We start from the raw sequence: 10,511 nt of genomic DNA, 5'->3' as shown, positions 1-10,511 counted from the left end.
AAATTTGTGGATGTCTGTGTAAACATCTTACTGCCTGGGGCAAGGCATTTGATGCAATAGATAGGATACCACTTAGGTCATCTGTATTCCATACCAGTGTGCTTGAATTCAGGTCCCATCTCCTCTTTCTATTCCAGTTGCCTGCTAATACCTATCCTGTGGGGCAACAGGTGACCACTCAGATCAACTGATATCCATATTAGGAGGTGGAAGAGCTCTCTATTTCTGTTTAACTCTTTCTACCTTTTCAATAAAAATAATTCATTTGTAAATAAGAACTATATAAAGTTTTAAAATATCGTACTGCCTTTAGTTGGGTGTAGTGTATCTATAAATAAATTCAGACAAAACTGATATTTTAGCAATGTCACATCCTGAGTCTATTAATATTAAGGTATGATGAAAAGTCAATGGAAATTAAATTAGAGAAATTTATTTTTTAGCACCAACGATTTTGAAATCCATGCATATATTATCTTAACATTCATTTCCATGAACATGAAGATTCTTCAGTTATAGCTATTTATTTATATATTCTTCATTTTCCATTGGTGATGTTTACATAGTTTTCACTGTACAAGTCTTAAATATATTTAGATACATTTAAAATTAAATATTTGGTGTGGTTTTTTTAAAGCTCTTAAATGACATTTAAATTTTGTTTAAATTTATTTATTGATATTATATACAAGTATAGTTACAGATTTTTCCATGTTAGTCTTAAATTCTGATACCTCTTAAGTAAATTACTTAGACTTTCTATGTACATGATCATTTTGACTATGACTTTTTATTTGTTTGAATTCAAGCTGTATACCGTACTTACTTTCATTTCCATATTGCCACAGCTGGACTTGGAGTACCATGAGGAATAGAAGTACTGATCACAGACATCTTTCTCTAGTTCCAATCTGGTTGAATAGCATTTAGTCTTTCATTAGGTACAATATTAATAAGTTATAGGAGATGAACTAGGATTCTGGAATATCAACATTAACATATGAAACTCATACATTGTCATGTGCTGCCTGATATTTTCACTAAGGTGGACCGCATATACAGTAGTGGCCTTGGGTGTATAACCCTAATGACCTTGGTGCTATTTTAGGTTTAATGTGAGGATCTTCCAAAATTTCAAAGAAACTGCTTTAAGTTTTAATTCCACTTTTCCACACAAATATTTTTAAAATCCCCACCCATACACTGTGATACTTGCATGTGATGAAATATTCTGGTGAAGATTTTCTCAGGGTATAGCCCCACTTCCTCTTGGAATCCCCCTCAGTGATTCTGGAAGTTTTCAGAATGGCTTCTCAGTTGTGTCCAGGCATAAGGGCTGCACAAGCTGTCTCAGCTAGGTCTTCCAGGCCTGCTCTTGTTTGAAGCTGTCCTCCATGGAGACAGTGATTCTGCAGTGGATCTGGTCCACTGGGATGGCTGAAGAAATGTCCTTTAGGTATGCAATTCCAGGAGGACTCTGTGGTTCATGCCCTGAAGTAGCAGTGGATATAATCAGTGCCTCACCTAGCCTTTGACGAAGTGAGTTCCTCCCCTACCACCATCCTTATTGTCTTATGAAGAGAAGAGGGGAAAATTAGCTGCATTTCTTTGACTTTCCTCAGCCAGTCATATCACAAACTTGTAAAGAAAGAAACTTTCATTCCCTTTAGTCAAAAAACTACGCAAATTAATCCATATCAATGAGTACCTGAGGGATCATCTTCTAACCAGTTATGAATGAACAAATGTGGCCTAAGTTGGAAAGCTGGCTACATAGCAGTGCCTCCTGCAACTAGACTTGGTGGTTTGTTGTGTGTTTCTGTTTGCAAGTTCAATCTGGTAATCATTTGCTAATGATTCAGAGTATAGCTCTGAGGGACTTTGAAATACACAGGTAAAAAGCAAAAGTATAATCTTTAGAATGCTTTATTTACAGTAATTATGAGCAAGACCTTTTTGTTTTTGTCATTTATGTTTTCAAATTTATCACAATCCAGCTCATTGTTTTCTGTGCACAATTATTTTCTCACTGTCTTCAATCACATAAAATTTGATGTTTGGCAATTCACGGTGGACAGCAAATGAAGAGATGATTGTGACATTATTTGCAGATGAGGGATCTTGAATCTAGCCATGGATTGCCAGTCTTAACCAGGAAGAATTAGGCTTTCTTTCCAAATTGTAACTGCTCATTTAAAGTTCTACACAGGACAAAAGGTAACATTGAATGCCACTACCTGTAGTCATTTAGTCTGGCCACCTGTACTAAGAACGAAATGCAAATAACTGAGAACATTTTCATCCGGTAAGTATCACATGAGATCATTCCCTGAATTGTTTCTAAATCCTTCACTCTGACATAGTCAAATATTTTCCTGTTTCACATTTTTGCTAAATTGGAACAACAAAAGCTGAAACAAACAAAGACAGCATCTCATTATTTAGTCATTTCTTAAATAAACACAATATTTCTTACTCCTTATAACAGCCAGGAAAATAATACAGCCTCTTTCCAGAGACATATTTTCATTTATAGGCACCATTTTCTGGAATCCTTTGTTCATTTATCAAACTGGAAGTTTCAATGAATAAAGTAGAGTAAATTTTGGGAGATTTATTTTTATAATTTGCTTTAATGCTGTGAAAATTTAATGAGCTCATCTAACCCTTAATGTATACAAACTTGAATGTCTGTATTTCCCTCTTCCATAACAACTTGGCAGCAAGACAGATCTAAAAGGTTTTATTCACCAATTCATTGTGACATCCTTTAGAGGTATTATGCCTATTCCTTCCAGCTTCCACTGCATGAGTCATATCAGAAAATATGAGAACTCAACATCCTGACATAGCTTGCATCAGCACTTGGCTAATGGTGAGATGGAGTAGTGTCTCACACAACAAAAGGTTTGCTTATTCTAAAAATTCTGAAGCAAATGAAGTCATCATGGATGTGAGGCCTTGAATGGAGCTCAGCAAGGGAAGCTTCCCAGGTCGTCCTGACAATTTGCACCCTGAGAAAAATGGGCTATACCATGGTCAGATGGTAGCAACCTGCATATTTTCTGCCCTTGCCCATCACTAGCATGTGAGTCCCAATTTTATATCTACTGATTGGTCTTATAACCTCCTCTTCCTTGTCTTCCTGTTTTTTTCAATGTCTAGTTCAGGATTTTCCTCTCAAGTCTTTTCTTATCCACCCAGTTTGACTTAATCTCTCCTCTTTTCTCCTAACAATACCTCTAATATGTGTTCATCTGTTGACCCTTAATCATACACTTCTTTCAATAGTTCATTGCATTTTCAATCCTATTTGTCTGATTTGTCCAGCTAGATAAAAAAAATTTTTAGAGCAGGGGATGGAACAAAATACTTTGTTCCAAAAGGCCTGGTTTCATCAGGACATGACAAGTAACCACGAGATCTATTTGATTTTATGGTATCTAGATACAGCCTACCAAAGACTTTATAAGCCTATATTCAAATTCTTATATCTCTTACTCATGAAATGTGACTTGGAACAAGTTGATTTCTGTAAGCATCAATCTGTTCATCAAGAGAAAAAAAAAGGAATAATAAAATTGTTGTAAAGATGAAATTTAAATAGCCTAGCAAGAACTCAGCATGATTGATTTCTGATTCTTAATTAACAATCAGTAGTAATGGTTTGTGTTACTGATGTTGGAACAGGTTAGACATTCAGTGATACCAGCCGATGGAGAGGGAGGACTGTAATGGGGAATGCATGGGTTAGTGGAGCCAGGAAGCCATGGGTAGCATCAGGGTTCTGCACAAAGAGGGTAGCTCACACTTGAAGTCAGTCAGTACCTGGGATGAGGTGGAGTGTCAACCAGCCAAGTCAACTGGTCATTAACAGTACTAGGAGCCGGGCAACCAACAGGTCCTGGCTGCGGGTGGTCTTTTCTGTCTCTGTGAGGACATTGTACACATCTGGGATTTTTCACAACAAGACAAGGTTTTCTGAGCACAACAACAAAAAAGGGGTAGGCTGCTTACTCAAGCAGATAAGAGGTTGATGTATGATTGTTTAGGTTGTATTATTGCTTTTTCTTCCAGCTACTGTCAGTTTGCCCTTCCTGTTCTCTTTACTTGTAGAATTGTCCATGTTCTTTGTTTCCCTTCTCTCTTCTCATTTCATGAGTAGACCAATCCACTCCTATAGGGCTTTTATCCAAGAGGACCACAAGTCCACAGAAGTCACTTCTACAAAGGAAGAATGTAGCTTCTTTATTTCCAATTCTTTGGACTAATCCTCATGCTGTCTCTGAACAGCCTTCAAATACACTGACTTCTCTTTTTCCTGCTTTTGGCTATTATTAAACCAGACTTATCTTGTTATTCCTTTTTACTTTTTGATTTTTCTCAGTCCATGTTGTTTTTGGGTTACTCTTTCCTCCATACTTTGAGTGTTGTTTGCATGCCTCACAAATCCTGGCCCTTCCTTTATCCTTTTGGATCCAACTCTGTAATAAGTGTCAGTTCAGATCATTTTTTTAAGGCTCCAACCGATAGGTCCACTAACTACCAGATTTGTCAAATGGGACTGAAAAGAAAGCTGCACCTCTCCCTTCCCACCAGATTTGTTCTTTCTCCCATGTGTCTTCTCTCAGGGAATGGGACCAAAATTTGTCCTCTTGTCATTCAAGTAAAACAGGTGTCCATGTTGACACCTCATTTCCTATTCTAGTCAATCACCAGAGTTGGCCTCAAACTTTGTGAGTCCTTCTCCTGAGCAGGTATGTCCAGAGTATTTACTTAAAAACCATTCACTTGCTATTTCAACATGTCTGTTGCAACAAAATTTAATCAGTTCTGCCACATCCTTTTACACAAGGATTTAGACAAAATACCCACAAAAATGCTTTCATTAAACTACAGAATCAGAGGTTCTATTTTTCCCATGACAGAGCAAATATATTGCTTGCTGATAGCAGTTTATATTACCCACTATAAACTGTACATCATTTACTTTACAGAAACAAATGAGCATTTAATGTAAGGAAATTAATTATAATATGCATGTTGATTATAATTTCATTATCAGTGAAAAGGTGTCCACAATATTTACTATTTACACTACTGCTAATGCAATAATGCTCCCAGTGCTTATCAAAATAGTAATTACACAGAATTTAGACTGTCAAATAGTGGTACAAAACTAATAATAATAATAGTCACACTCTAGGCTCAGTGTTGTGACACAGTGGTTTAAGCTGCTGCCTGTAATACCAGCATTTTATATGAGTGCCTGTTCAAGTCCTGACTGTTCCGTTTCTGATCTGGCTCCCTACTGATGTGCCTGGGGAAGCAGTGAAAGATGGCTCAAGAACTTGGGCCCTTGTCATCCTTGAGGGAGACCTGGATAGAGTTTGAGGCTCTTGGCTTTGGCCACAAAACAGTAGATACACACAATACACTACAATTGTCTATATTATATATATACTATATGTATATATGCATCTATATAATGTATATTATGTTTATAATGTATACAATTATATGTTTATTACATAATGAAAATGTAATATATGATTATACATAATATAACAATATATACAACTATATAAACATATATTTCTTAATTATTTAAGATATATAATGTCTACATTGTATCTGTTTTCATTTACTTGGAAGATAAACATCAACAGAAGAAGAGAGAGAGATTTTCATCTGCTGGTTCAGTCCCAAATGCCTACAATAGCCAGAGCTGGGTCAAGCTCAAGCCTGTAATCCCCAACTGAAGTACTGTGCCATCACATCTGCTGCTCCCCAGGATGAATTTGCAGCAAGTTGGGTTGGAAACAGAGTAGCAGAACGGAAATCAACACTTGCATAAGAGATACAGGCTTCACAAGCAGTGTTTTCACATATTGCACAACACCACCCACTCCTTGCATCCTCCTCTTTTAGCTTCCACCCACACCCATCTTAAAAGAAGCAGTTACCTAGCAGCTCTGGTTCCAAACTGCTCCAATTTTTCTGAAAGATGACTTGAGTTCTCATTGACAACTACCCTTCCCGCCAAAGCAGACAAAATTTCGGCTCTCACTTAATTCTGTTAAGTGAATTACTTTTCATCCATCCACACTTCATTTTACGAAATTATGTAATGTCTTTTGTCGATGACTATGTCTGGACATGTCTTTTGTTTTCATGGATTTATACCTCTTCCCTTGGCTATATGTTTTGAAGTTGGAGTTGAGGAAGAGGAGATAAATCTGCCTTATAAGCTGGATTCACTCTGTCCCTAACCAGAAGTCCATAATACATAATTGTTTTATTTATTGTAACTTGTAACTTTTAGAATATATTTAATTCTTTTGTTGTTTTGGAATGAGAATAGTCTTACTCTTTGAATTCCTGGAATGATTTACTGGTTAAGAAGTAGGCATATTTCTTCAGTATTTTACAAGCCTTTTTGTTAGATGCTAAAACAATATGTTAATACTTTTATAGGGTAATCATATTTGAATTGGCTCATTAACTTTTACTTCAACATTCTCAGCAATTTGGTTTTCTTTTACTAGGTAGTTTTGATTTTTAAAAGGATGTTAAAGACATGAATCTAAGGTCTTAACAGTTACACTAATTCAAAACACTGTCTTTTGAATTAAGCAATTGTTATCAGAATTAGTCAAACACTAAATATTTTTAAGTGCTTACTCTGAGCTTAGTGATTTGGTTAATTACATAGACCAAAAGAACATGGGAAATAGCATTTGATATGAAGTGAATTCAACTGGAATTTAAAATCAATTATATCATTGACTATGTGACAATGAGCAAAACATTCTTGATCTCAAATTTTCAAATTTTAAGTGGGTTCACGTTGATTAGCTTAACATTTACATTCAATGACTCTTTCACAGTTATATAGACATAGGTTAGATTCAGTATAAATAGAGATACATATATTTTAAGGATTTACTTTATCATTTTATTGGAAAGTTAGATATACAGAGAGAAAGACAGAGAGGAAGGTCTTCCATCTGCACCCCAAGTGACTGCAATGCCCGGAGCTGTGCTGATCCAAAGCCAGGAGCCAGGAGTCAGGAGCCAGGAGCCTCTTCTGGGTCTCCCATGCAGGTGCAGGGTCCCAAGGCTTTGGGCCATCCTTGACTGCTTTCCCAGGCCACAAGCAGGGAGCTGGATGGGAAGCGGGGCTGCCGGGTTATGACCGGCGCCCATATGGGATCCTGGTACATTCAAGGCAAGGACTTTAGCCATTAGACTACCGTGCCAGACCCTAAGTAGAAATATTAAAAATGACATACTCACTCTTTACAAAGATCTGAACAACTGCAAAGGCAGCATGAATATCAAACATAAGGCTGGCTCCCATTTTTTAATATCTCTTTTCAATTCTGTTTTAGTATTCTTGATAACATGCAGCTGGATTCATATTATTTTCCTGCTCAGCATTCTCATCATAGCCAGTAGCATGAAGACTGTCACTCCTTTTCTCCTTTTCTTCTATCCATGTCCCATGAGCAAGTCATTACCGACGAGTTTATATCCCTTGCCCATCACAGATGCTCAATAAATATCTACTGATTTAAATGCAACAGTGCATAGACCAAATGGATATGCTGGCATTTCAGTGTTCACATCTGGTGTTAATGTTAAGACCTTATTCTCCTCATCTGTTGCTTTCCTTTCTCAGATTTTTAAATTATTTATTTATTTTATTATTCCATGATACAGTTCTATAGGTTCCTGCATTTATCTTCCCCACTACGCAAATTCACTCTCTACCCTATTTTCCCTCCTGTCATTCTAATGCAATAGTATAGTCCTTCACAATCAGTCTGCTATTTAAGTGTATCTTGGCATTGTAGGCAAAGGCAATGGCACAGAGTCCAGCATCCTGTTATTGGAAGTTCATCTTTGATCTGTAAGTAGAGATACATACTGCACTGTGTTTCTCCATAGCTGTATGTGAAGTCCCTAATACATAGTCACTATACATCCCCTTTCATGAGAAGTCATACATTTTAAGATTTAAAAAAAGATAGAGTTGTGTCTTTTGTTTGTTTCTTTAAGAAAAATTTTATTGGTGGGTCAGTGTAGGAAGACTGTGGGAGAAAATATTTTTCCAGGAAAATGACTCTGAAATAGTGGAAATAGCGGCTCTCCTATTGCTAAAACAATTGGAACTTTCCTCAATCCTGAGATGAAGACTAGTTAATGAATAAATATATTGTTTTAAAATATTTCTCATATATTTTCTTATCTGTTTTTGCTTCTTATTTTTAAAAAGATTTATTTATTTTTAATTGTGAAATCAGATATATAGAGAGGAGGAGAGACAGAGAGGAAGATCTTCTGATGATTCACTCCCCAAGCAGCTGCAAAATTTGGAGCTGAGCCAATCTGAAGCAAGGAGCCCACGTAGGTGCAGGGTCCCCTTTGGGCCATCGTCGACTGTTTTCTCAGGCCACAAACAGGGAGCTGATGGGAAGCAAGGCTGCCAGGATTAGAACCAGTGCCCATATGGGATCCTGGCACTTTCAAGGTGAAGACTTTAGCTGCTAGACTAACACACTGGGCCCTATTTTTTGCTTTTTTATACAGGATACAAACTACTTTGGTTTTTTTTTTGTTGTTGTTTTTTGTTTTTTCCTGTTATTTATTTATTTATTTTGAAATCTATTTATTTTCTTTTTTAAAAAATTTTTATTTTGACATTCTTTACATAGTTAATTAGGGTAAGAAGGTTCAAGGGCTACAGGAAAGTGGATAAGACTAGTATGTTTTCCATATTGTTACCTTCATGTTTAAAGGGGGGTATGAAGGGAGAAAAACAAACTACTTTGTTAATTTCTTACAAAATTATATTTTTCATCATTTAGGACATGTTTAGAATAATTTTAAAACTTTTTATTACTTTGATTGGAACATTGCAATTGTACAAATTCTTGGGATATAATGTGATATTCTGATTCATGTACACATTATGTTATAGTCAAATCAGTAATCAGCATATCCATTTACTTTAAACATTTATCACTTCTTTGTAATGGTAACTTAAAAAATCTCTTATGTTTTGAAATACATACTGCATTGTTGTTATAGTGCAATAGAACACCAATTCTACATATAGCTTTATACACACTAAGTTCTCCCCATGTGTTCACCCCCGATGCGCTCTCCAACTTCTGATAATGCAAGCTCACTCCCCACTGTGTGAGATCAAGTTTATCAGAGACCTCAAATAATCAGATCATGCGTTTATCCTTCTGTACCTGCTGATTCCACTTACCATGTGTTCTCTAGGCTGTCATCCATGTTGCTGTAAATGGCAGGATTTCATCATTTTGATTACTGAATTGTATTTCATTATATACGAACCACATTCTTTATCCAGTCATCCATCAATGGATTGATGCTCATTTCATGTCACTTTCTAGGAATATTTAGAAGTACATAGGTGTCTCACTTTGGCAGTACATATACTACAAGCACAGAGGCATGGAAAGAAAAGTATTTCAGCAATTTGAATCAAAAAGTATCTAAGCAAAGAAAGAAGGAAACAAAATGGAAGGAACATGGGGGAGCAGTCCAGAAAGGAATGAGTAGATTAGGTAATGCAGATTCCTCAACTGGAGAAGACAAATTACCAGAGAGAGATCTGGTGGCTCCAGGGTACAATTTATTTTAATATACTTCATTTTGCTATTTTGTTAACTGAGGAATATTTGGCATTTCACTGTTTTTATGGAGGCATAATAGCAAATAGAAGCCATACCAGTACAAAATAAGGAATAGTTTATCTAAGAGGCAGAAAGATGAGAGAAATCACATTCATTTTGTTCTTACTATCAGCCCCAATTTTTCCTGATACATTCCTAATCCACTGAATATTTATTAAGAAAAAACTTTGGTGGTGATGTTATGGTGGTCTATGAACATCTGAAATTAAATGATCAATGGGCAATATAAAAGTTGCAAGTGCATGGTGCATTTTGTAATATTTTAAGTCACATTGATGAGATACTTGATAAGGATACGATTTGATTTTATTCTGGCATCATCATTTGTTTTGCGTAAAGCTTGAAAACAAATAACTCAATTTGCATAATGAAACCATTGAGAGTCAGTCTTTGTCATTCTTCAGAGATATCTGTACCATTTTGACTTACAATTTAAATTCATTCAAGTTTATTTCTCCCATTTCCCCAACTAAACAATACTTTTGATTTATTCTTGCCATTTAGTGTCATATGAAATAAAGTGTTCCACTAGGAGAAGGAACTATTTGTCAAAGTAGAGACTGTATTAAACGAAACATTCTCCCTGATATGTTTTTAATTTGTTTTATTCCCATTTTGCTATTGTAATTTTCCCACCTGCCAGTGGTGATAAGGGTCCATTTCATTCTTGTTCCTTTAGCTCACTAAAGCCACAAGCTTATTTTGTCCAGGAGGAGCTATCTATCTCCAGCCAGAGGGATGCAAGTCAGCTCAGGAAGGGAAATCCTGCAGAGGGAC

Source organism: Ochotona curzoniae, unplaced genomic scaffold, assembly GCF_017591425.1.
Source record: "Ochotona curzoniae isolate NIBS_2020 unplaced genomic scaffold, NIBS_Ocur_1.0 contig_899, whole genome shotgun sequence".
In the NCBI taxonomy this organism is placed as follows: Eukaryota; Metazoa; Chordata; class Mammalia; order Lagomorpha; family Ochotonidae; genus Ochotona; species Ochotona curzoniae.
This window is presented reverse-complemented; position numbering follows the sequence as displayed.